General features: G+C 43.9%; 1 long non-coding RNA gene across 3 annotated transcripts; it reads left to right on the top strand.

The window, feature by feature from the left end:
* Positions 1 to 694: 694 nt before the first annotated feature.
* Positions 695 to 13,851, top strand: LOC120096535 (uncharacterized). 3 transcript variants are annotated; one of them, XR_015637416.1, is made up of 4 exons: positions 696 to 856; positions 1,201 to 1,321; positions 4,872 to 5,127; positions 5,294 to 5,575. It is a non-coding gene; the product is annotated as an uncharacterized LOC120096535 (long non-coding RNA). The 3 variants fall into 3 exon arrangements; XR_015637418.1 differs by lacking the exon at positions 696 to 856 and adding an exon at positions 957 to 1,122; XR_015637417.1 differs by lacking the exons at positions 4,872 to 5,127; positions 5,294 to 5,575 and adding an exon at positions 12,664 to 13,851 and having other exon boundaries at positions 695 to 856.
* Positions 13,852 to 27,773: the final 13,922 nt, after the last annotated feature.

The raw sequence follows: 27,773 nt of genomic DNA on the forward strand, positions 1-27,773 counted from the left end.
TAAAGAGACGTCTAGAAAAGGCAATAAAATAAAAACAAACAAACCAGAATATGACAAAAAAAAAAAAGAACCAAGGCAAAAAGCATAGGATACACAAATAGACATGAATATACACACAGAAATACCATAAAATACAAAACGGGAAACTATAATATGTAAGCAAAAAACACAATTTAAACCAAAAAACCCAGACAAAGCCCTATGATGTTAAAAACGAAAACAAAAGCAAAATACCCTTGAGTTCATTTGTGTCCATCCACTGCTGGGCATGGAGACTTCCCTGAAGTGTGGTTCGAATACCCAGTGACACTCTGTTGAAGAAAACTCATTTTTCCTCTGTAAGCAGTTCTCAATCGGAGGTAGCTTCTACGTTAGGGATGGGGGCTGTGTCCACTTTCCCTCTCAGTGCTGGGACCCCATCTGTCTTAGACCTGTGCATGCTACCTCAGGCTCTGTGAGCTCATCTGCCCATCAGTCCTGTTGTGTCTCGAAAGTCTGATTTCCTTAATATCTTCCCATCACTACTGGCTCTTACACTCTTTCTGCTTCCTCTTCCACAGAGTTCCCTGCGCCCTAAGGAGAGGGATTTGGTGGAGACACCCCATTTAAGACGGAGTGCTAAGATTGCTCACTATCTGCGCATGTTCTTGTTGTGTCTGCATCCGTTCCCATCTACCGCAAACGGAAACTTCTCTGATGATCCCAAGCAAGATACCGGTCTGATTCCCAGGCTGGCATGGCCTGCCGGGTTCTGGGTAGTGAGTGTCCTTAGGTACCGGCAGCTGACACAAAGGGATGGTGTGAAGGAATTAGGCCAATTCCTTGAGGGGATCTTCCGAGTCTCCAGGGAAAGGAGGTAAAGAGGAAGGACGAGTCCTATAAACGGTCTGCAACAGAGCTAGGGATGAGACTGGGGAACCGGAAGTAGAGGGCAGGAGGGAGGGCAAAGATCGCCTGCCAATCCTTTCTCCCTCTTATGGCTCTTGTTAGGCATCATACCTAAGAGCTCTGTGTGACATGCGGTCACTAAGGTTTTTTTCTTACCCTTTCCTTTGAAAGTTTTATAATTTCAAGGTTTACACTTAAGTTTATTATCCATTTGGAACCAACTTTTGGTATAAAGTGAGACTTACATTCATTCATTCTTCCTCCTTCCTCCCTTATTTTCTTTTTATATCATATTTACTTTTTTGTCTTCAGGAACAATTTATGGAAGGCTTCGGAAGACCACAGCCCACCACAACAGGGAGAATGGTGGAATGATGTAGTCTGTGGAAGTTGCGCTGTGCAAATGACTATTCACATGGCACTAGACCAGGAGGTAACTAAGCTATAACTGTCCAGAAGTTTCCCCCACTGGCCTACCTACACCAAGTAAGCCTCACCCTCTGAAGGTCCCTCGGCCTTTCATATAAAGGCTTCATATAAAGGCTTATACTATAAAGGGGACTATTTGGCCTCTCTTCACTCTCTTTGTTTCTCTCTCTCTCTCTCTCTCTCTCTCTCTCTCTCTCTCTCTCTCTCTCTCTCTCATCCTCTGACCCCCTTTGCTCTTCCTGACCCTTTCTCTCTCTCCCCACTCCTTCCACATGTTCCTGGTCAGTCTCTCTTCCTCTTTCCCTCCTCCTCCTCCTCCTCCTCCTCCTCCTCCTCTTCCTCCTCTTCCTCCTCTTCCTCCTCCTCCTCTTCCTCCTCTTCCTCCTCCTCCTCCTCCTCCTCCTCTCTCCTCTCTCCTCCTCCTCCTCCTCCTCCTCCTCCTCCTCCTCTTCCTCCCCCCCTATCTCTCTCTTCATCTCAACTCCCTGTCTATGGCCAGTACCTCAGGGGGAAGGGATGCCTCAATATGGGCCTGAAGAGGCACCCCTCCCACCTCACCCCACTGCACTCTACAAAGCATATCCTTGGCTTTTTATAAAACACAACACAAGCCATGCTTGAAAGGAAAGAATGAAGGAGACAGCCCCACTCTGCTCACGCTTCAGAGTAAACTATCTAATAAGACAGTCATAATGAAACAGAATTTCGCTCAGTGTCACACTGTTTTTATGAATCAAATTAAACCTGGCCCCCCAGAGCACATACAATAAGATGGCAAGAAATTTAATTAAAGTGGTCTAATTAGGACAGTGGAGAGAAAGGCAGCAGCTTTTGAGAATCTGCCTTGATTAAAGGTCACTTGGAAATTAAGTTGGAGTAATCTTGAAATGCCCTAAGTAACAGTGTTCTGGAGGGAGCCAGGCTCTAGCTTGGTGCTGGTTAGTGACATATAAAGATGGATGTAGGGTAATCTCTTGTGTGGAAGCGTCATCTGTCAATAAAAAGTCTACAGCCTATAAGGGGGATATCTGTCGGAGAGAGAGAGAGAGAGAGAGAGAGAGAGACAGAGAGAGACTCTAGGAAAGAATCAAGCACAGGAAGATTCCCCACTAGGACTCAGGGGAAACTAAGGAGCGGTAACTAGCTATGTGGCAGACATAGAATGGTAGAAACAAGTTTAAGCTATAAGCTAGTGGGAATAAGCCTAACTTATAGCCTAGGCATTTAATAAACGATAAACCTCCAAGTTGTTTTTTCGGGAACTGGAACATGGGTGGAGAAGCTCTCAGTGCAGGTGGACTTGGGAAGTCTGAGGGAGTCTTGATTCCCATTGATCACATTCTCCCTGTGAGTCCAGCCATCCGACGGCAGCGACCACTGGGGAGGTTGAGTATGGAATGGGAGAGCTTGTCATTCCCTTCCTGTGTGTGCCTCTGGTTGGTGCATAGCTGGAGAAGATTAGACGAGGGAAGAAAGTTCCACCTCTCTTCCCTTCTGGACCTCGGGTGAAACTTCTTCTCCACCTGGGCTGCACAACTGCCTGAGAACCCTGAGATCACCCACCATAACCTTCAGCCAGGACCTGAACTGCTTATTTACAAGCACTCCAGATCACATGGTTAACATGTTTCCCATGTTCAAGTGAAGATGCCTTTTCCTGATGTGTCTCCTTTCTTCTATGAGCGGTCTCTCACTAGTTCCGGCTCCAGCAGGCCATAGGAACTAGCGCTAATTTATCTCAGCAGTTCCACACTGGCCCCCACGGTACTCTCTAACCTTGGCGATCCGTGAGCCTTTGCTTACTCACAGTTCCCCACACATTCCAATTCTGTGGTGGGGTTGTTGCATCCTGCCATCAAACCTTCTCTTTAACTCACTTAAGTCGCCACATGAAAGAACACACACAATAACCTCTGATCCAATTGATAAGATGTAATTTGCTCATCTAGACAAGACAAAATTCTTTACACACCCATCTCTTAAAAATATTCATAATAATCTGTATCTATGCTCAGAAAAGAATCTTAACATTGACCACCATGTTCTCCCAGCTTCTTCCCACTCCAGCCCCTCTCTCCGACTCCTCCCTCTCCTTCTAAAACCTCTGTTCCCGGCCTCCCTTCCTTCTTGTCCAATGACAGGCCTCATTTTATCTTGTCTGCCTTCACCTGCATAATGACATCAACCTACACTTCTACTGTTGTAATTAATGTGAAACTTCCTCTGTAAATGGAGGCCCACAGAAATAGTTGGATTGTCCCCCACATAATCTTTTCAGGACACAAACTGAGGAGACAGTCATGTGGTGAGATCTCTTCAGCCTCCCATCTGGGGTAAAGTCTCATTGCTGAAACTGCAATGGAATTGACATGAAATGTAATTCTTTTTTCCCCCCGAGGGAGGAAGAAAAAAACTCTAAATAAATTAAGAGCTGGCTCATAATTGTGATTTACTTTGGCTTTTTTAATTTGAACATTTTAATTGCTTACTTTACAAATAGACCTTTAAAAGAGTAAAATAATAAAGTAAGATTTACAACTTTGCTTCTGCCTTCTAAGGGCTGTGCCTTCTGATGTCTCTAAGGTAGGGAAGACACGTTTTCTCTGTTTCCAGTTATTCTTGCCCACATCCTCTCTTACATCTCTTTCTCATCCTGTGTGTGTCCTTGATGATGCATTAGTAACTCTTAATTAGTGCAACCTAGGCAAGGGATACAGAGAGTGAGAGAGGAGTCTTTCCAACTTCCAATCCTTGGGTATTTAAGGATTAAGGTAGGGGCCCTACTCCAAGAGAAGCCAGTGGCTAACTGTCTTGGTTAAGGTTTTACTGCTGTGAACAGACACCATGACCAAGGTAACTCTTATAAGGACAACATTTAATTGGGGTTGGCTTACATTTTCAGAGGTTCAGTCCATTATCATCAAAGTGGGAGCATGGTGGCACCCAGGCAGGCAGAGTGCAGGAGGAGTTGAGAGTTCTACAACTTCATCTGAAGACCAATAGAAGACTGGCTTCCAGGCAGCTAGGAGGAGGTCTTAAATCCCACACTCACAATGATACACATCCTCCAACAAGGCCATACCTCCTCAAAGTACCACTCCCTGGGCCAAGCGTATTCAAACCACCACACGAACACTTCAGGCCTTGAAGGTGAAACCACTCCGAGGTAGAAGCACACTCTCATCACTGTCCCTTGTTGTCCTCCACACATTTCCTCAGACTCTCCAAGTGCTTCCCAGCCCTGAAGTACATTGTCCACCCCACAAGAAACCTCTGCTGGCCCAGCTTGTTGGCATCTTTCCTGAGAGATTTTCCTGACAGCCAGAGAAGGCCCAGGCCTCCCAGCCTTGTTTTCTTTCTTCCTTCATGGCTCATATCACAACTGGGTGTGTGTGTGGGGGGGGGGTGTCTGCATGTGGAGAAGAGAGTCAACCTCTGGGTTTTTTGTTCCCTGGTTGCTATCTACTTTGCAGGAGCTTTTTAATGGCTTTTTGGGTATGTTTTTAACTAACATATAATATTATCACTATTCCTTGTCCCTTTCCTCCCTCCAGCCACCCCTCCCCCCAAGTCCCTTTCCTCCACTTCTTTCATGTCCCAGCCTTCAATTAGCTGCCTCACTTTTTGAGACAAGGTCTCTTACTAGCTGCTCTGAGGCTAGTGATTCAAAGAGGCTGGCTGGCCAGTTGTGACCCAAGGACCTGCCACGTCCACATCTCCAGTGCTCAGATTTCAAGCACCCACCACCACAGCCAACTTTTTTATATGAGCTTCTGACGGATGAAAAACTGAGCTTCTCATGTTTGCAAGGTAAGCACTTTACCAACGGAACCTCCTTGTCGGCCCACTTTACCATTTCCTATCCTACTCCCCTTTGTTTCCAGTTCCCTGGCTTTATTTTCTACCTCCTCGACTCTTTCAATCCATCCCCAGTCACTATGGCGAGCACTGAGGGTTGGGACCAACTCTTGCGCAGATTGGCTACAGTTCCTGGAATCATACCCAGAGCGCAGTAAACACCTGGCAAATAAATAAACGTCCTCTCCAGAGGGGTTTGGTGCTCCAGGATGTTCTGGAAAGTCCTCTCTGCTAGATGCCAAAGTCTGCTCATGGGGCGCTCTAAGGAAGTCTGCTTCCAAGTTCACGTCCAGAGGAAGCTGCTCAAGGAGACTTTACAAGGACAGAGTGAAGTAGCCCCTGGATAATTTCTTCAGTTAAGGGAATTGGCGTGATCTCAGAATAAATCAGGTGTCCAATACACAGAACTCGAAGCTTGCCATTTTTATTGACAGCTCTCATACCTCACATCAGGAAGCCTTGGAGGTATCATGCCACCCTTAGTAACACGCAGCCCTGACCTTGTTCCATAAAGAGGAAAGCAATGCTCTGTATTCTTGAGGCCAAATCACTGAGCAACTGCAATGACAATGACTCCCATCTGAGCATGTGCTTCCCTTAAGTCTTAAGCTCTCCAAAGGCAGAGACTTTACACCATCGTCTTTGCATCTCCCACAATCCCAAGCACAGGAATATTTGCACGCAAATCCAGATATAAAAGACGTGTGGCCCCTTAGTAATGCACACGTGTGCTCTGTTACTGGGAGGAAAGTCTTATTGGTAGGCAACATGTACAAAGCCCAGAGGACTACAAAACAACACTCTTCTTTTTGAAGCCAGCCTATCAGTCCACAGAAAACTTACCCTGGCCACTCATCAGGTACCCTGGCACCTCTTGTCTGAATATTCTTCCTCTTTTTCCATTTCCAGCCCCCCTTTCGGGGTCACCTTCCTTCTAGACGTCAACACACCGTCTTTGCCATATGCTGCAGGTATAGGCTTTTAGCTTCCTTGATTTTTCAGACTACATTATGTGTGCAAAGGCATCGGGACAGGATTCGGCTGTCTACAATATGAGCTTTCACAGTGTCTGAAAGAGGGTCATTTATTTCCTACCTTCTAAAAATGCTGAAGGAGGTCCAGGGTGATGTCTTACGGCTTCTTCACACTCTTGGTTCCAACACCCTTGGTTCATCGCTTCCATTATTGCTATGGTTCAAATGTGCCCCTGGTGTTCACACTGAAAACCTAATTGCCAAGCCAATGGCGTAGAGAGGTGGGATCTTTAAGGGGTGATTAGAGCATGAGAGCAAAGCCCTCATGATTGATTAGTGTCCTTAGCTTAGGAAGTGGGCTCCAAGTAAAGGATAAATACTCTCTCCTCTTTCTCTCTTCTGTCTCTCTTTCTCTGTCTGTCTCTCTGTGTCTCTGTCTCTTTCTCTGTCTCTCTGTCTCTCTGTCTCCCTATCTCTCTGTCAGTCTCTGTCTCTCCCCTCTCTTTCTCTGTTTCTCTGTCTCTCTGTCTCTCTGTGTCTCTCTCTGGCTCTGGATCTCTCTGTCTCTCTGTCTCCCCACCTCCCATTCCCCCAGGCCAGCCAGGGTTCCACAGTATGACTGTGTCAAACAAACAAACAAACAGGAGAAGAACATGTACAACACCTAACTCAGGAGCACAGAGCATGGAGCCTAGGGGTGCTTCTTAAAATGCAATGTTGTGACCCTCGGGTTTCAGGTTTAGTAGTTCATAAAGGATCTCAAGAACCCTCACTTCTTTTTCCTTTGTTTGTTTTGCATTTTGGAAACAGGGTCTCACCATGTAGATCTAGATGGCCTGGAGATCACTGTGTAGACCAGGCTGTCCTCGAACTCAGAGACCTGCCTGCACTGGCCTCTCAAGCGCAAAGTGCCAGGGTTAAAGTTTGCATCCCCACGCCCCGCAGAACATCTGCATTTCTAATAAGGTTTTAGGTGACACTGGAGTCTGAAAATCATTTGTGTATCATTTGGAGAACCACTAGTATTTTCTTCTAGGCAAGGTAAGACGTTTTTGTTCTTAGCATTTTAACATTGACAATCATTTACTTTAAATCATTTCAATGTATCACTTCAGTAAGAAAAGCACTAAGCTTTTTAATCTCTCAAAGAGACATTTATCTTTAGAGACAGGAAGGAGTCAAAAGAGAGGCCATGTAATGGAGAAAGGAAATCTCATTCTGTGTGTAACCATCACGGCTCCAAATGTGCTCTCGCCCACCATTGGTGAGTTAGACCATCTCCGCATGAGGCATAAACACAGACAGCAAGCTGCCAGTTTTAGTAGCGTCAATTCTCCATGCAAGCTGTAAATAACTGGGTGCTAAATGACATTTGGCTGAAGGTTCCATAGAATTGGGGATTCTAAAAGCCTCATGACTGCTTTTGGTCCATTACTGATGGAGCAAGACAATGAGGAGGACCAATCAGAAGGTAGAGAGGTGACGTGTAAGGCTACAGAGCACAGGAATGCAGGAGTGGAGCTGGACTCCAAAACTTGCCCACAGCATCAGGGCAAGTGGGTCAGGATTCGTCAACCAACCTTGAAATCAGAATCCTGTACACTGAGCACAGAGCCTCCTGATACCCCTCCCCCATTTCTCCCCTGCTTTCCTCCTGGTTTGAGGGGGTCTGTTTTACAAAATTTTGCTGAGTGAATGAAGGAAAAGAAAAGAATTTTTGTCTCCACTTCAGCTTAAAGAAACAAAGATCTACAAATCCTCTGAGAGTAAATGTGGTAGAGAGAGTGCAAAGTTAATGAACCCCAAGTGGGGGACTGAACACTTGGGCCAAAAGAGTGAGAGGCTACTCTCACAGAAGGACTCGCCCCTCTTGGGTCTGTTTAACACACGAGCCCCCCCACACACTTTTTTTCTTGTTACCTGGGGAATTTTAGGTTTGATTTTATGGTATATTTCCCACACAAACCATTCTCCTGGTGGGGTCTGATTTGAAAGTGATGCTTTGTTTCCCAATTCTCTCTCTCTCTCTCTCTCTCTCTCTCTCTCTCTCTCTCTCTCTCTCTCTGTGTGTGTGTGTGTGTGTGTGTGTGTGTGTGTGTGTGTGTGTGTGCTTGTATGTGCATGTGCCCATAATTCTTTGAAATTGCTCATTGTCCAATAGAGGGTGAGTTAAGTTCTTTCCTATCTTTTTCTACATAGGATTTTGTACTCCAACAGGCACTGTATATTTAGGGACAAATTCAGCTTTTTAAAGAATTGTAATTACAGCAGAATTCTAACCTGGCACTTCCTCTTCTGACTGCCACATTGGTAGGGAGCCTCACAAAAGCAGTGAGTCTCTGAATCCTGCAGGACTCAGCACAATGTAGAGAAGGGGAGGCTCCAGATCAATGGCTGTCCTTCTCTGCGTCAGCCCCTCCTTGCAAGAGCCAGGAGTGGAAACTGAGCTTTGAAGTCAGAAATGACTTGGCAGCCACTAACAGCTGACTTCCAACAGCCGTGCTTGGCCACGCCTCCACTAGTAGCCATGCCCTTTTGATGCTTTCTTCTTTACCTATAATGAATAATCCTCACAAAATTCTGGAACTTCCTTCGTGTTTTGGTAGCTTGAGTTTCGTGTGTGTGTGTGTGTGTGTGTGTGTGTGTGTGTGTGTGTGCGCGCGCGTGTGTATTCAGAGTCTCACCGTGTAATTGTCTGTCCTGAAACTCTCTATGTAGGCCAGAGTGGTTTCTCTCTCAAAAAGATTCGTCTGCCTCTGTACACACCTAGCTTGAGCTGTCATTTTTAATCAAAGCACTGCTTACTTTGTTCCAGACACTGTCAGGGGTTATACAGGGAGAAGAAAATTACAGTCACCATTTTTCTACCGGGGCTTACAGCTGTATTCCACCACACCCCATTAATTTGGTACTGGTACAGAAGTAGGGGCTTCCTGCATTCTGAACAAGCACTCTGCGAACAGAACCACACCCAAATCCTAAAGGAACTTTTTGAAGCAAAAGTTACAGTGTGCTGATGACTGAAATTCTATAGATTTTTCTAACAGCAGTAAATTGTAGGATCAGAATAAGCAAAATTGTGTAAATCGTGTTTGAATAAACTTGAAAATGTTAATGAGGAAATACATGGGAGGAATTGAAATTTACGAGACATAAAATGAACTTTAAAAATGTCTTGCAATCAAACAGGAATGCTGGTCCAGGCCTGCCCTCTGTGAGTACAGACGGGATCCCGTCCCATCCCAAGTGAATCCTTGGTTCCGCACTGTGTGGGGTAGAAGAAGGGTAGGATTCTGCATAACAGCGTCTCTCACTAGCTGACTAATTCCCTGTGATACTGGCCAGTGGTAAAATCCTATAATAGTAACACTGGGAAAGCCCTTAAGGGCCACCTCTGCAAACGGCTCACTTAAACAAAGCTGATGGAGACCTGGGAACGTCTAGAATGGACCTACTCAAGATAGCTAATCCAGTTAACATCCACGTGCCCTCCCTTCTTACCCACAGTCCCCAACTGCGCTCTCACCACCTTCCTCAGTCTTGCTCTAACCTACAAAATGGGGACAATGGTATTGGGTACCAGCTACCCTGTGACGATTAAACATAGTAAATGACAGGGAATTACTTTCAAAAAGCAGGGTGCCCTCTGCCACTAGGGTGCTTTCAACTCACAAGTCAACTGCAAGTCAGCGTAGTTCAGAATGCAGACTCAAGATCTACAAAATGCCCTTCCAGGAAGCAGTGAGGGGAAAGTGCCTTCCACCAACGGTGGGGTGGACAGGGGTGCTCAGGACAGCAAGCAGCTGGGTGTGGTTGCAAGCCCACTCCCCTAATTTCCTGGCACCTTTCCTACCTCCAATACATCCTTACTTTCCTGCTCCCCATTCTCATGAATGAAAGTGAAGACAGTGTAACTAACCCTGTGTCCCCTGATCTGTGGTTCCTCCAACAACCAAGATGGAGGGAAGTGAGGGTGGGGGGTTTGATTTAGCTCTCTAGAACAAAAATATATTTATTTTACCCCCTACTTTGAAAACCTATCCCTTCTTGTTGGGATGCCGTAAGCACCCTGTGTGTCTGTAACACCTGGATCTCCGAGACTAATCTATTCAGGGTATCCTGGGTGTATTCGTTTCTGCTAACTGCTCCCCTTGGACAACCGGTTTCCCTCAGCCTCTGACCGCCCACACTGGGGCAGGCCTCACTAGGAAGCCCCAGTGAAAAGCGTCCAGCAAGCCAGTCTCACTGCTGGCCCCAGGAAAACACCAGGTGCACAGCCAGGCTCAGAATGAGAACTGGGAAAACATTTATAAATCAAGCCCAGCTGGGGAGTGGAAGAACGGACTAGCTGAAAAGCTAACAACAATGATACCGAGAAATGTTAAATCACAGTGACCCAACTGCAGGCAACTGCAGTGATCTCTCTGGAACAAAGGCAGAGTGGTAAGTCAGAACAGCAACAAAGTAGTCCCCCCCGGCACCCCACAGCGTCTTACACGTGAGTGTTGGTCCTCTGCAGCGATGGATGCTATGAAGGTTCTTCAGGTTTGCTCAGTGGCCAGTTGCTTCATGAATTTGCCCTGATTTTGTTGTTGTTATTTTCTATGTGAATATGTTCTGATTTTTAGCTCAATATCAGTCTTTATGTTGCATCCAGATTTTGAATTTTATTTAGGAGGTTTCCCCTTTTCGTCTAACATCGGAATACTGTCTACATTTCGTCTAACATTGGCATTGTAGACATCAGCAGACATCGGCAGGTTTCATTCTTTGACCCATCTAGATTTTATCCTCACGTATGGATACCTAGTGGTCCCCAAGCTGTTTGTATAGAAGTTCATGTTTCAACTATAATGCCATCACTTAGGAAGAAAATAGTAAATTTGAGACCCTGTCACAAAAACAAAAGAGGGAGGCAGAGGGATGGCTCTGCTTATAGCAGACATGACAACCTGAATTTAATGCCCAGTATCCATGACAGAAGGAAAAACCATTTCTGTAAAGTTATCTCTGATATCTCCATGCTCCCGAGCGCTCACGCGCGCTCGCACACACACACACACACACACACACACACACACACCATTCACAAATGTACACAAAAGCAGTGAATAGAATTGAAAGAAAGCTGGTTCATTTTTGCCCCAGCCAATATTACCTTGGAGAAAGCACCTTGACCATGGACTATATACCCACAAGCATTTATTCCTGGACTTTCTGTTTGATTCTACTTGTCTGTCTATTCCCTGTGCCCCTCCAGGACTTTCTTAATTACAAATATTATATTCAAGAAGCTTTACAGTTGGCTCATTTCAACTACTCAGCTATTTTCTAATCTTATTTATATATTTTTTTTGCTTTATTTTTCTATGTGACCGCTACTATCAGAAAATTGTCGTCCTATCCACGAGAACAGACATCTTTCCATGTATCCAAGTTTACTTTTATATCTTTCAGAAGTGCTTTGAGTTTTTCCCACATGAAACACGAACATGCATCCTGAAGCCATCCTCTCTAGCAATCACATCTTTCCTGGTGCTGCCTCTGGTGATCTTTGAAGCCAAGTTTACCTTGGTACTTAATTTCTACTTCTGAATAAGGAGTAACGTGATTTCCCCCTGTATCTTGTTCCCCCTTTGGCAGGCTCACTCATCTCTTGGTCTGCATTTGAGAGCATCACCACTGACCTACTGGAAGAGGAGAGAGAGAGAGAGCGAGAGAGAGCGAGAGAGAGCTAGCAAACAGTGGGTCTCTCAGGTTCAAAACAGAATGACATAAGACAATGTTGAATAAGGTCTTTGGGTCTCAGCTAGAAAGTACTCACATATGTCGGGGGCCAAAAGAAAAGAAATTACAAAACTCTTATTTTAAAACCTGAGATTGGCTTTAACTGCTTTGCTTTTCTCCATGTTTGTGACATCTTAGACAGTCTTCTAAATTCTCCGTCCTCCATTTGGTCTGATATGACACAGTGGCCGGTGAGGAACGGTATTCCTAGATCCCTACAATAAACTCTCCTCCCTAATATTTCTCTAATACTTTCACAACCAAACTGCACAAGGACACAGGAATCTCTCGTAGGTTGTCATCACCATGGCTATGTGCAAACCAGGTCCAAGGCAATTGTGATACACATCTCAGAGTGCACATTCCAATCCAGTTTCAGACTTAGAGCCTTTGCTGGTTTTCTCGGGTGGTTATTGCTTAGTCCTGCAGAGACCCAGGTCAGTCTTTGGATTTTACTTCAGGCCAACCAGATGCCTTCTGTGCTAATACCTGTCTTCCAATGGTACTTTAATCCTACCCTGCACAAGAGTTGTCAATTAGCTCTAGCTCTTTTCTTCCTTCCTTTCTTTCTTTCTTTCTTTCTTTCTTTCTTTCTTTCTTTCTTTCTTTCTTTCTTTCTTTGGGGGAGGGTCTGGACAGGTCTCAGGAAGCCCAGGATGTCCTCAGACTAGCCATGTAAGCTGAGACGCTAGAGATGATATTGAACTTCTCATTTTTCTGCCTGTAGCTCCTGAGTGCTGGAATGCCAAGGACAGAGGTTCTAAAGAAGGGGTATTCGGGAGCAGCAAAAGGAATGACTCTCGGCAGCTTTCTGAAGATCACCAGACAGCTCATCCAGATAGCTCAGCTCTTGCAGACCAAAGCCCAAGTCTTTTATTTACATATCAATTCAATTACATATTGATTATTTACATATCAATCAGCATTTTATGACCTTAGCCCTTTGACTCCCAGGAGAAGACAGAAAGCACAGTTTTGTTGTTGTTGTTTGTTTGCTTTTTAACACTGTGAATGAATTCAGAGATTGACCTAACTTTGCAAGCACAGATAATAAGCTAGCTGGGTGGGATCCAATTCTGAGATCACCATTCCCACTACACTTGAACTCAGGAATCTGCTTGCCTTTGTAGCTTTCTGACAAGCTGAATTATTAGTGCAGCTGCCTTTGTTCTTTTAGGTCTGTGATGCCCCTCATATAATTTATATTGTATATTTATAATTTGCACAGTTGAGAAATTATATATGCTTGAATCCATGTTTTCAGAGTTTTTTCCCACAGCTTCAAGGGCTGTCCTGAAGATCATAGCACTTGCCATTTTGCTGAGGAATATAGATACATCCTCGACTCCTGGACTCTTGCTGTTTCTAATTGTCATGGAGTCATTAAGCTTAACTGGGAGAGCATTCCCCAAAGGAGCAACATGAAGTAAATTATGTACATTATTATACAAACAAGCCTTACACCCACCGCAACCATCAATGCTCCTGGGGTCCTACACCCTGCTGGCTCAACTCCCGGGGTGGGAACCAAGTCACACCATCTCTTGCAGGGCCCTGCAGAACTCAAAACTGGAATTAGAGTCCTCCACCTCCACTGAGCTTGTGGGGTGCTGGGGAATCAAACCCAGGGCTTTGTACATCCTAGACAAGCACTCTGCAGATTGAACTACATTCCCATCTCCGGCTAACTCTTTTCTTCTTGATCTCACATTCTGAGTTACAGCCTTGGTGGTGGTGGTGGTGGTGGTGGTGGTGGTGGTGGTGGTGGTGGTGGTGGTGGTGGCAGTTTTCTTGTTCTTAATGTATCAAATCTGAGTAATGTTCTACTTGGTCTAAAGGGAAAAGAGTACTTCTTATCAGAGAAAATAGAAACATCTAGTCTTCTGTATTTGCAAGTAAATCTGGAAATCCATAACTCATTTGTTTGAGGCAGACTCTCTCTAGATACCCTAGACTGACCTGGAATTCTCTGTGTAGCTCAAGATGGCATCAAACTCAATATACACCTGCCTAATATCTCCCAATGCTAGGATATTTAGGAATTCCACCCCTGTGCCCTACTCACAGTTTCCCTGTGAGCCCAGACCTCACCCATGCCTTCCCCAGGTCATTTTAATTCACTTTCATGGCAAATTTCTAGGAATCTCAGCATTCATGTCTTTATTTTCAAACTAACGGTTGAGCAGAATGTAAAGATAAAGTCAATAGAGTCAAAGATGGACTCAATAGAGACCAGAGGCATTCAGAGACTCTCCATACTTCTTTTATTTCTTCTTGTGTTTATTCAAGATTTTGACAGATGATAGAAATGAAGAGCCCATATACATGTGTCCTGCTCCAGATAGGATTTCTCTCAAGGGAGTGAGTAAAGCTTTGCATGAGTTTCCCCTCCTTGTTGGGCTGATGGGGGCTCCATTTTCAATGATTTGCTCAGCTGGAAGTTTAGAGAAGACACCTTTTGTGGCCTATGTTCCCCATAGGCTTGTGTTTTGGAACACTTGGTACCCAGCTGCTGTGCTATTCAGGGAGGTTATGGAATTTGTAGGAGGTAGAGCTTGGCTGAAGTAGGTCCATCACTGAGGGCTGGTTTCCAGGTTTTACATACTGGTCCCATTTCTTGGTCTCTTTCTTTCTCTGTTTCTTCTGTGTATCTGAAATGTGATCTGTCAGATCCAAACCCATCTCATGGTCCTGCTACACCAGACCTTCTCCGCAATAGGACTATATCCATTCTGGAACTGTAAGCCAAAAACCCCATTCCTTTCCTAGCTTGCTTTTTGTCAGTGAATTTTATCATAGCAACAAAAAAAATAATACACCATCAGGTATTTACTCCTTTTATATTACATTTTTGTTGATTGTTAAGGTAATATATATATATATATATGTGAGTTCTTTCTTATCTATGAGACTTACATTCAAAGGTTCCTATGGGAACCACAAATAGTATTGAACCTTATCTATACCTTTTTCACTGTATATACATATCTATGATACTTTTCTAAATTAGACATAGTAAGAGGGTAACTATAAAAACACTTAAAACAATATATTGTAATAAAATTACTTAAAACTTATGTATTTTTTTTATTTCTGGAATTTTCCTAATAATTTTTGGAGTACAGCGGACCTTGGATAACTAAAACCCTAGAAAGCAAAATGGTTGATGATAATGGTTTACATAGTTTACATGTTAGTTATATATAATTTGGAAAGCACACAAGTATTTAAAGAGGATGCATACAAGTAATGAATATCCTCAACATGAAGTAGAAACTGGAGACATTTTCTGGTATTCCCTCTCAATCTCTATATATCAACACATTTCCCAGATAGGAATTCCACACTATGTGCTGTTTTACATAGTCTTTTATTATAATTAACAACAGAATTATCCAAATTGTTAACTGTATTGTTGATGACTCCCTAATTCTTCCCTCTTGGAGTAAAAATGTACTTACCTATTTTGAGTTCATGGGAGTGCACAGTTGAGAGACTTTGAACTTTTAGAGAGACTTTAGAATTTTAGAAAGATTTTGGATACTGTCAAGAGGTTGGGTATTTCGGAGACACTTTGAACTATGAAAGCGACACTACGTTTTAAAAACACTGAGGTTTTGGAATGTCTGAGTTTTTAAAGACCAGGACTTTTAACAGTTGGGACATTTTATGCTTGTTAATATGAAATCTTGGGGACAAACAAAAAAGGAAAGGTTATGGCTGAGTGATACACTTGTGTGTCACATTGACAAGAGAGCAAAGGTGTTGGTTAATTTTATGTCATTGTGACAAAAGATAGAGTCATTGGAAAAGAGTGACTCAATTGAGAAAACACCTCCATAAGAATGGCCTATAGGCACATCTGTTAATGTATTTTCTTAATTAATGACTAGTGGGGCAGAGTAGAGCCCACTTTGAGTGGTACAAGCCCTAAGCAGGTGTTTGTGGGTTATATAAGAAAGTAGGCAGAGCAAGTCATATGGAGCAAGCCAGTGAGTAGTATACCTCCATGGCTTCTGTTTGAGTTCCTGTCTTCAGGTTTCTGCACTGAGTTCCTTCCCTGGCTACTCTCAGTGACAGAGTACTACCCAAGAGTTGTAGAATTAACTAAACCCTTTCCTCCCCAAATAGCTTTTGGCTCCAGTGTTTATCACAACAACAGAATTCTAAATAAGCATTAAGTAAATTTCAAAAGAATAAAATTTAAAGACTTCATGCATATATATTACTCATCAACAGTTTAAGTCTATTTTATTGAACTATTCCCCTGTTGCTGAACATTTGGAAGCTTTAAAAAAATCCTTATAACAAATAATATCATGATAAATATTTCCACTCATACATTAAAATTATTACATTTATTCATTTACTTATTTTGTGTGTTGAGGTGTGGGGATACATGGCTCACGTCCATGCAGAGGTCAGAGGAGAGCTTTACAGAGTCAGTTCTCTCCTTCTGCAACTTGGGTTCCAGGAATCAAATTCAGGTCATTAGGTTGCTGGCAGGGCCTTTACCTGCTGAGCTATCACTCCAGCACTACTGTTCATATTTTTTTAAGCTAGGATAAATTTCCTGGAATGAGTTTTTAGAAGCAGAACGATGGTGTTAGAAGTTTCACTTTAGATCTGGCCAAATTGCTGTTCCGAAAGATTGTTCCAATTGCAATCCCCACCACAGAGCAGAGAGTGTCTGTTTTCACAGAACCCGGACGCCACACAGTGTTGGCACGCACTTCCATTTATCAGTGGCATCTCCTTGTGATTGTAACTGACATTTTTTGTTCAGTGAAGTTGGGCCATTTTCTTCACACATTGTAGGCCACTGAACTCCCGTCCTTAGGGACCGTCTGCTTCTGCAGTTTGGCAGCTAAACTTCTCTTCCAAACTTTTGTTCCTCTCCTGAGGATCACAAAACTTCATACGACTTTAGTTCAAGCCATTGAGTGTTTTCAGATGGTTGGTTGCTTTTAACAGAGCAAGTTGACTCAAAAAAAATGTCATTTCACTTTCTGTTTTTGACAGAGTAAGGCTATATGTGCAGTTGAATGCTGCCCGGACTCTTTCCTAAAACCATAACTGAAGTTATCTTAATTGTCTCTCTGCATATATTAAAACACACAGTAGCCTACAGTTTGCAGTCCATAAATCCAAAGCTCTTGGAAGCAAGCTTTTTTTGTAGGCCTCTCTAGGCCTAATTAGGACTATATGATCCTTTTTAGGTATTGAGGAGAGTGAGGAAAAACAGTTAGGGCGAGCACAGGCCTTCTGACAGCAAGCTTCATCTTAACGTGAAGCCCAGAAAAGTCAGGACAAACGTGTCCTTAAGTGCCTGGGTGCCCTCCCACTGTTTCCGTGATAGGTCATGATGAGATTATTTCGTTGCTTGGGCACGCTTTGCAGTAGCTACCAGAAGTTAGTAATCCCACAGGAGAAGTGGAGAAAGTCTGTGGATTTTACGTTTATAGAGCATTTTACGTTTTGCAAGTTGGACCTGAATAGCAAGTGGCTTTTGCTCAACACTTTCCACTGGCAAACATTTTCTCACCGCAAACCTCACTTGGTCCTCAACTACAGGGGAGTGTACTCTCATCACCCCACCTTGTAGAGATGAGTCAGCCCCTCTCTCTAAGTGTAGAGCTAGTGCTTCAGTGTGCAAGCTCCTGACTTCTGCCCGGTAATTGATTCCAACTCCACCTTACCACGCTGGTGTTTTCTTGACTTGATGCTTCTTACAGATGTCACAGAGTCAAGGCTAGAAGAAAGAAGTTAAGAAGTACAGGGTGCAGCCCAGGCCATCCTCTTACTTGATGGTCAGTAGAGAGAAAACGACAATCTTGGTGTGACCTTTCCAATGAATTTGTGCGCCAGTGCCATCTGAGTATTTATCTCATCATGATCAGCCCATCACATTATTTGATTTCCGATGTTTCCTTTTTCACTTGGTCTATGCAGTCTGGGCTTTTATGGAACGACAAACACTGTAAGCCGAGTAGAGTGCTATAGGCTCCCTAAGTTGTAGAATCCCAGAAGGAAACTGCAAGAGATCGGAGACATAAGGAATCGGTGTTACTTCGAGAAGACTCTACCATTTCTTTTTTTTTTTTAAGACTTGTTTATTTTATTTATGAATACACTGTCTTCAGACACACCAGAAGAGGGCATCAGATCTCATTACAGATGGTTGTGAGCCACCATGTGGTTGCTGGGAATTGAACTCAGGACCTCTGGAAGAGCAGTCAGTGCTCTTAACCACTGAGCCATCGCTCCAGTCCGAGTCTACCATTTCTTTATTGCCTCACACATATGGGGGATTTTTGAGGCTGAAAAGAAGTGTAATAAGACATTTTAATTGAAATTTGGACAAAGATGGTCCTAATGATGGATGTTAGTATTATCTGTTATATTTGATCATTTTCACTGTGTAATTGGGGATTCAATGGTGAGGAAAGATGAGCAGCAATTTTTAACCCCTGTTGATAGACCTGTGCAGATTTCCTAAACACAAACGCACATCCTGGGGAAAGGTATTTGGCCCTCCCTCTCCCCTGTCCCTGTCCTAGTTATCAAGAAGATACCAAATAGCTGTTTGGTCTTGATCTTGCCTGAGAGTGTCCTGCTTGCTACATGGTTTATGCTTGGAAGGTCACCATCACAATTCTAGTCTCCACCAAAACCTAAAAGACCACAGGTGAGCCAACAGTGAACCCCACTACAGCTATCTAAAACAAGCATGTGCCTGAAAATGGATGGTGGGTTAATTACTATTAGAGGATGTGGGATCACTGTAGAGCCCATGGTTCCTTTGCTCTGAGCACGACTTCACTGAGCAAAGGACAAGACAGTCTCATGACTACTTCTTTGAAAGGAACTCATGAACTCTTATTGCTATGATGCTCAAGGAAGAAGGAGGTCCAACTTACCCTCAAGTAGAAATGAGATAGATATTAGATGTGATATTTCAAGATTATTTCTCCTCCTCTTCCTCCTCCTCCTCCTCCTCCTCCTCCACCACCACCACCACCACCACCACCACCACCACCACCACCAACACCAACACCAACACCTCTTTCTGGGTAAATGGCACCATCAACAACTTCCCAGGAAACCCTTTAAGATGAGAGCATCATGGCCAGCAAATTGATGCTCCTCAAGAGACAAGAAGACTGTTCAGTTCAACACAACTAAGTAGCTGGTGTTGGTTCAAACTTTGGATATCTGACCCCAAGTAATGTGTTTTAGACATATTGACGCCCAGTACAATTTGGTGAAAAAGTTTCTGGTGCTAATCCCTTCAATCCTATGTGTGCAACAAACCTCTTGGAGAAACAAAGTAAGCTACCTAAAGATCAGAGGTAACCTCATTGAAATTCTTTGTAAAGTACATGGAACACCTTCCATAAAGATACATTCTATAGATTGACTTAGAAAAATAAACTTACAGTAAGGTTCTTAGGGAGGATCCAGTGTGATATTCAGCCGCACAGCACAAAGGTCACCAACAGAGGATACACACCCACTCCCAACCTTCTGAGCAGAAAACTGGTACAGCATTCCTTCCCTTGAAGGAACAACCCTGTGTGCTAGCATTCCAGATTTCCCTAGGGCTTATCTGTGAACGCGAGGACCTCTGCTCCTTCTACAGCACAGACCCCAGGCTGTTCTGCACCCTGACTCCAACTCTCTTTCAGGTCACCTGCTGCTTCCCACTAACTGGGAAGGTTTGTACCTGCCCTCAGCAAAACATTTAAAATGAAGTTTCTAGAATTTAGAACTTTCAATTCAATGATTTTTTTTTAAAAAAATTATTTGAGAAAAGTTTTTTTTTCTCCCTCAGACAAATAGCAAGAACTACCCACTAGCTCCCAGCTCCTTACCTTTTAATCGGTAACCCAGAACTAAGTTCGTCTCCCAGCACATTGAAACACAAAGTTCAGCAAACTCAGTAAGACATTCATTAAGCCTGGGACAAGGCAGAGAGAAAGCAGCGTGTCGGCAGAATGTCTTTGGAACCATCGTTTTCAAACACAAGGCCAGGGTCAAATACTATCTAAAGTTATCATGGGCATCTTCGGTTGGAAATGCTAGACAGTTACTCAGTTAACTTTCTATCCATTCCCCCGCTCTTTAGAGCAAATTAAGGATAGACTATTCTTCATGAGCCAATTTAAAAGTTTTCAAATTGAGAAACATCTCTCCAGACAGTCCAAGGAAATCGCCACACTTACAGTAACTTAAGAATACACAAATTGACGTTCTTTAAGCTGCCATTCATCCACTGAGATTGGAAGGTTTCCAGTGTCATATAACCCAATGATAATGAAGAGAGGGAAGGCTGGAACTTGTATTTATACCCGCACACGTTTTTAACCTGAGCACGAGAGACTGAGTGCAGTCTAGTGTATGTTTATCTTTATTGGGAAGCTGAGCTTACAGTGGGCTTTTCAATGTAGTGACCTCACAAGTCTCCCTCACATCCCACTCAGGCCACGTTAAGCTTCTTTGGAACTTGCATCCTATTGAAATCTGATTAGCAGAATATCTCAGGAAAATCTGTAAACCAAGAAAATTTAAAAATTGGTCTCTTTTGATTCTCAATTAAGTAGCTTCTGTGACTAATCACCGCATCACCAACTTTATGATTATAATTTTCCCCAAGAATCTTGGTTACCAGGTTTTTAATTTAAAAAAAGCTCTTACACTGTGTATTCACTTACACAACTCTATGCCTTGAGTGCTTATGGAGAGTGGGGTTGAGAGGGCTTAGTAAGAGGACTCAGCGAAGAAATTGGCTTCTTTGTTTCGATGGAGTCATTTCTCACTCCCCCCCTTTTTGATTTGTAAAAGTCCCTGTCTATCCTGAGGTTTTAACCCTTCTTACTTACCCATTTTCCCTCAGTGTCTCCTCTTGCCAATCTGGACTAAGTAGCTTCGCTAATACATCACTTCCCTGGGATGGGAAGTGATTTTAAAGCAGACTCTTGTTGACATGAGAAACACAGCACACTACCACACAAGTTTAAACTGAATAACAGCTATAAGTAGCAAAATGACCCAGGAAACCTGTACATTGAACAGTTCTACGATAAATATGTTTCAGAGATTTGGTAGAAAGTCAGTTATGTGAAACTCAGAATACATTGTCCCAAACACATGGTTTTATTCTTGGCACAGATTCCTAGACCAGACCCTTAATATTCCTTCCACATAACCTATACTTTAATATACTTAGCATCCCATTCTGGGTAAGTCCCTCAGCCAGGATCCACAGACCCCTACGGCAACCTCCTAGGATTGCTTTCCCAGGAGGGAATTCTCTATTTTAGCATGACATAGCGTCCAATCCTTCAGTTTCCCAGTGCAGCATTCTGAACCTTCTGGAATAGTACTTAAGACCCAGGTCACATCACTAATCATATGGGCAATTTCAGTTTAGTCTACTTTACGATGGACATATTAATACCTAACCTTTTGAAGAATAAACAAAATGATAGAATAAATGCATTTAAGAAAAGGTTTTTCCCAAGAGAAATAGTGATTATGATTGTGATAGATCGAGATAGAAATTACAAAGACTTTGAGCTCTAGGCCCCTGGGAGCCCAAGATAAAGGAGGGAAGCTGTCTGGTGTCAGGTTCATGTCTGTGATCTATTAATTGAGACAACGTGTAGTGAATGTGTGAGTTTCCTATAGCTGCCATGATGAAGTACTGAGTGAGGTAAAACAGCCGTGTATTATCTCATTTCTCCGGAGGTTAGAAGTTCAGCATCAAGGTGTGGGTAGGGTTGGTTCCTTCTGAGGGCTGAGAGAAATAGTCTGTTCTGTGATGCTAGCTAGAACCCTGAAGACTTCCGGCATCTCTACAACAGTATACAGCTGGTGCTCTCCCTTGTCATCTTCTGGCATCTCTAGAAGAGTATACAGCTGGTGCTCTCCCTTGTCATCTTCCGGCATCTCTAGAAGAGTATACAGCTGGTGCTCTCCCTTGTCATCTTCTGGCATCTCTAGAAGAGTATACAGCTGGTGCTCTCCCTTGTCATCTTCTGGCATCTCTAGAAGAGTATACAGCTGGTGCTCTCCCTTGTCATCTTCTGGCATCTCTAGAAGAGTATACAGCTGGTGCTCTCCCTTGTCATCTTCTGGCATCTCTAGAAGAGTATACAGCTGGTGCTCTCCCTTGTCATCATATCGTCTTCCCTTTGTGTCTGCTTCTTGTCCAGCCCCCCTTTTTATAAAGACCCCGTCATGTTAGGTTAGGACAGAACCTCCTTATTACCCTAGATAACACCCCAACTGCAAGGGATTAGGGAATAAGCACGTGACAGTGAATACGTGAACTAGTCATTGAGCATTTTACGGCTGGGTTGGGCCAGACTTCAGGGCAGAGAAGATGAGGGACTCTCAGCATCTTCAGATCCAGAGAAGTAGCCTGCGTAGCCTGTCCCTCCAGCATACTGTAACTTGTCTGGGCATTACCTTTGCACGCAGTAGTGATGCCTTACTCCTTTTCTGTTGTTGGGATAGTACACCAAGGACAAAATCAACTTACAGATGTTTATTATGGCTTATGGTTCCAGGGGATGAGAGTCCTTCATGGTGAGGATAGCATGGTGGTGGGGAACCAGACCAGGAAGATGTGAGGGACCACATCTTCCACCACAGCATGAAACACTCAGAGAGAACTGGAATGGGACAAGGCTGCATACTCTCAAAGGCTATGTCCAGCAAGGCTGCACATCCTACACCTTCCCAAATAGCGCCTTCAACTGGGACCAAGGGTTCAAACACCTGAGCCTGTGTGAGCTGTTTCTCATTCACCCCACCACACACACACAGAGGGTAAACAAAGGAACCAGATTTCTCAAAAATGACAACCCCAAAGCAGATGTACAGATGTGAGCTTCAGATCTCACTTGCTTTTAGACTTTTCCTCCTCTGAGATGATTGCTTTCCTTCCTGAACAACTTGGATATCTTAAGAAACTATGAAGAGCTGCAGAGATGACTCAGTCGTTAAAGAGTTGGCTCGCAACCGAAAAGAAACTACTTAGACCCTTTCACATTACAGCAGTTCTAAATGGACCCTTATAATATTCAACACCTAATAACAATTTTACAACATCTGAGACTTCATCAATTTCTCAAAACTCCTTAAAGTGAAATTAATTTTATGCACAGTTAAACATTTGAAACCAGCCCACATACCTCAACACTTGGAGGGATGAGGTCATCCTGACATCTAACAAATGACATGAGGGTGCCCTGGGTCCCCCTAAGTTGGGGATCAGCGCTAAACAACACGTCTGGCCTCTTCGAGGAAAACCAACTCTCCCTGGTGACTCATTCACCACCAGGAAGTAAATTCCCCACTGGGAGCCTACATCTCCACAAAGTTCACTCTGTGTACCCCACTCCAGGCAGAGGGTAATCTGGGGTCACTCTTCCCATAGGCACACACCCCTCAAGTCCTAGGAAGGGGGTGCGGGTCTTCTAAAATAAAGCTGCTCCACTCCCCTAGGATAGTTCTTGGGATCTTAAAGCAAGCACTGCCCTCCGGTTTCAAGCGTGATTTTATGCAAGATAAGCATTCAGGTTTCTACTAAGCCAGTGGGTGGAGACTATAAGAGCAAACGGCCTTCAACAACGCGGATAGCTGGGTTTCTTCTGGTCCAGTTATCTACTTCTTATCATTCACATTCACTTTTAGAAATGCACAAACTACCACTGTCTTGGTGACTTTTCATCCCAGAATCCCAGCCATTTCTTCCAGTTTTCTATCTGTGCATTTGTTTGATTCATCATCTCCATACAGTGTAAGCTTCAGAGGACGAAGAACACGACCACACTCTTTCCTGCTTGGTCTTCATACCATGCCTGCCACCAAATAGGTGCTCACTGAGTCTGTCTGCAACAGTTTATATCCTAAATGGCAGGCAGGGGGACCTGTATCCTCAGAGCCCTGTTGACTTGTGTTCAAGGTGTATCCTGGATCATACTATATCTGGGATCTGGCAATAAAAGATTGACCTGAAAAATATTTCTTTCCTGGATATTCATTCTGGCCTAAATAAACAGAAGGAACCCTGGGAATTATCCTGCAAAGCTGATTTAAGAGCGTCACTGGCACTGTGTAAAATTTCGGAGACTGATGTCCTTAGCACAGATACTGTCTTTAAGAACTTAACACCAGGACAGACCTTCTGGGGCCAGCTCTGTGGGAATGAAGCCCTTTTTGTGTCATGGGTGATGTATGAACTGACGGCTCCTGAAAGGTAGAACTCAGACTAAGTTATCAGACTTTTTCTTTCTGAGTTACGGCTCTGCAAGCAGACTTGACTGATTACAACCACTGACAAGGGCTGAGCAGTCCGTGGGCTTGTTTATGTTACCAGAAACAAGTGACAATACGGCCCAATTTAGTACCTACAGCCCAGCATAACTAAACAAATCCTCTCTCCCATCCATGTTGAAACTCACCTAAGCACAGCTGGATTTATAGGAAGCAAATGCCCAAGAGATTTGACCAGTCTATAATGCTTGCTTGGGGGCCAAATTATTTTAAAAGCCACAAATTAGAACCCTCTAGAAGCTGAAAAAAAAGGAAGTCTCTAAATAGCATGTCTAGATTTCTAGCATGTGGAGCTTGTGCACGTTGGGCAAGGTTGTTTGTAGGAGTAAGGGAAGGTCACACAGGGTCACTCAAAGTCACCTAACTAGCAACATATCCCAGAGCATAGACCCTCAATAATTCAGTCAGGAGGGCCTCTGCACAGCTGTGGACTTTTAATGACAACATCCATCACCAAGTCAAGGTTTTCAAGGGCAAAGGTCTTCTACCAAAGACAAGTTTACCTGCTCTATGGGCTGGTCCAGAGATGGGGTCCACTGGGCCTAAGACGTAGGACTTCCTCCCTCAAGAGCAAATACAAACACTTGAAGAAAAGAAATGGCCCTAAGCATTCTAGAACTTTTTTTATTGCTACGACTTCTGTTAAAGAAAATGGGAAACATTCCAATGAAATCTCCCTCCTATCCTTTTGCTGAAATAAGTTGTTTTTAGGTCGCAAATGGAGAAGTGTTTCTGCATCTATCTTCTTTCAGAATGGTGTTTCATAATAAGAGAGGAGAAGGAAAGGCCAGGGGGGTTGGGGGGCTCAGAACAGGGAGATCTTCTAATTAACAAAATGGAAAACAGCTCCAGGGGCTCAGACCACAATTTAAGCCCCACACCAATGGACCACAGAGATCTCTATATTCTTGGAACAGAAAATGCTGTTGATAGATAGAAATGAAGATGTTGTCAAGAAGTGACTCCATGGAGAGAAAGATGGGGCATACAGGGAGTCAGACTTCTGTGGACCAAACTCTATCCTAAAAGCAGCGCCTAAGTAGATGCCATACAGGATGATGGCATGATGCTCACTTTGAATAGAAGAAGAAGAAGAAGAAGAAGAAGAAGAAGAAGAAGAAGAAGAAGAAGAAGAAGAAGAAGAAGAAGAAGAAGAAGAAGAAGAGGAGGAGGAGGAGGAGGAGGAGGAGGAGGAGGAGGAGGAGGAGGAGGAGGAGGAGGAGGAGGAGGGGGAGGAGGGGGAGGAGGGGGAGGAGGAAGAGGAGGAGGAGGAGGAGGAGGAGGAGGAGGAGGAGGTAGAGGTGGAGGTGGAGGAAGGATTCCCTCATGCATGGTTGGGCAACTCAAGAGATTTGGTTGTGGATCTCTCCCTCCCTTCGGCAACTGTGAATAGATTTATGGCTAAAAGACATGGCATCAAAAGATTTGATGGGCACTCAGATTCATGTTTTTCTGCTATAAACCCTAGGAGGCTGATATTGTGGCTGCTAATTGTTGGATGAAGCTGTCGTCTATAAGGTTGGAGACAGAAGGCATTTTAACACCCTGGGCTACTTCATTTAAAAAATGAAGACAGTTCTAAGATATACATATATATATATTATATATTATATATATGATATATATATCCTTTTTCATCCCTGCAACAAAATATTCTATAGAAACAAAAAGGAATGGCCTTTTCCCCTTTGGAGTTTCAGAGGTTAGCAGACTACCACGGAAGAAACAGTATGGCACCTGCAGAAGACTGTCTTCACTCACTCAAGCCTTTGTAACAGAAACTCAGAAGCACACAACCTCTAAACAGTCAATACTTTCTTCTCATAATCTTATACACTGAAAAGTCCAAAACCAAAGTCGCCAGTTGACTCTGACAAGGGCTCACTTTTTCTTCTTGTTGCATAATCAACATGGTAGAAGGAACAGGATTGAGGTTACGGTTAGAGTTAGGGTTAGGGTTAGGGTTAGGGTTAGGGTTAGGGTTAGGGTTAGGGTTATCTTCTCCCTTCCAAAATCGTGAATTAATCAGCTCCCAAAAGACCCACCTCCAAACACCATCACCTTTGGGTTTAAAGCTTAGACATATAAAAGTGATGACATTTACTAGTCCATTGTAAGGAAAGAGAAGGGAAACGGGGAGGAGGAGAGGGTGGGTGGAGAAGGGAGGAGCACAGGAGGGAAGGGGAGGGTCAGAAGGGAAGGGGAGGTCATGGGTGGGATGGGAGGGTATATGTGGGAGGGGAGTGTGCAGGAGGAAAGGGGAGAGTGTGGGTGGGAGAGGAGGGTACAGGAGGGAAGAGGAAGATGCAGGAGGGTTTACAAACCAGGAATGTCCAGATTGAGGGAGCCATCCAATTTTTAGGAATCCAAAAATCAAGTGCAGTCCTGAGACAGTGGAACAGAGAGGCAGGCTCTGAATGAGAGAGAGAGAGAGAGAGAGAGAGAGAGAGAGAGAGAGAGAGAGAGAGAGAGAGCCTCTTTTATCAGCAGCCAGACTGAACACAGACAGAAGGGAGGTGCAAATGGGTTCACACCGTCCCATGTGGCTCACCAGGGCTGTCACACAGCCAGCTGACAAGACTGCACCAGGCAACTGGCCTATCCCACTGCCTCCCCCCAGATGAGACTTGGCTCTCATTCTACAACATAGTCAGTGACAGGCGGGGTGCTCTGGGGACAGCCACTTAAAACTCCCTCAGTCATCCCCTTTAAAGGAAGAGTCTGTGATGAATAGGGTAGCCTGAGAATCCACCCCCCCCAGCATCTCTCTCACCCGCTCTTCCCTCAACATTCTCCCTTTGCCTCCATCATTTTTCTTTTATTGCTTTTTTTTTTTTGACTCATGATATCTTGCAAATGGGAAGTGATGCTTTGCTATCGGGGAATGCAAAAACAATAGGTAAGCTTTTATTTTTCTTACGGAGACACAAGGATGAAAATGGCCAGTCACAGTATCAAATCAACACTTAACTCCAGGTCTCTACAGACCACTCTGGCAAGCTGCTGCTTCCTTTGTTTACCAAGTGTCTGGTTGTTCAACAGGTATGTATTGAGCCTAGGTGTCAGGCACATCTGGGCTCTGAATGCACAACGATGATACAACTTCTGCTCTTGTTCTAGTTGGTTATCTAAAGGAACAGAAAGACAATGTCAGAAATGATCTGGGAAGATATGGTTCAGTTTGGACCAGTTTTGAGTTGTTAACATTATGGCAGAGCATAGGAGAGGCTTCTATTTCTAGGTGGGGTAAGATTCCCAGTTGATTCCCCAATCGATCATTCCTCCCTACACCCACAACTTTGCTGTGGTGACCAGTCTGATTTTGCAGTGCTGTGACAAGGACCCAAGACAAACGACTTACGGGAAGGTTATTTATCTAGGCTCACATTTTTAGAGTTCAGTCCCTGGTCACACCAGGGCAGCAGGACCATGGAATATGCCCTTTCCTTCTTGACAAACAGGAGACAGAGAAAGAAGAGGATTGAGGGCCAA

Source organism: Rattus norvegicus, chromosome 14, assembly GCF_021556685.1.
Source record: "Rattus norvegicus strain SHRSP/BbbUtx chromosome 14, alternate assembly SHRSP_T2T, whole genome shotgun sequence".
Taxonomy (NCBI): Eukaryota; Metazoa; Chordata; class Mammalia; order Rodentia; family Muridae; genus Rattus; species Rattus norvegicus.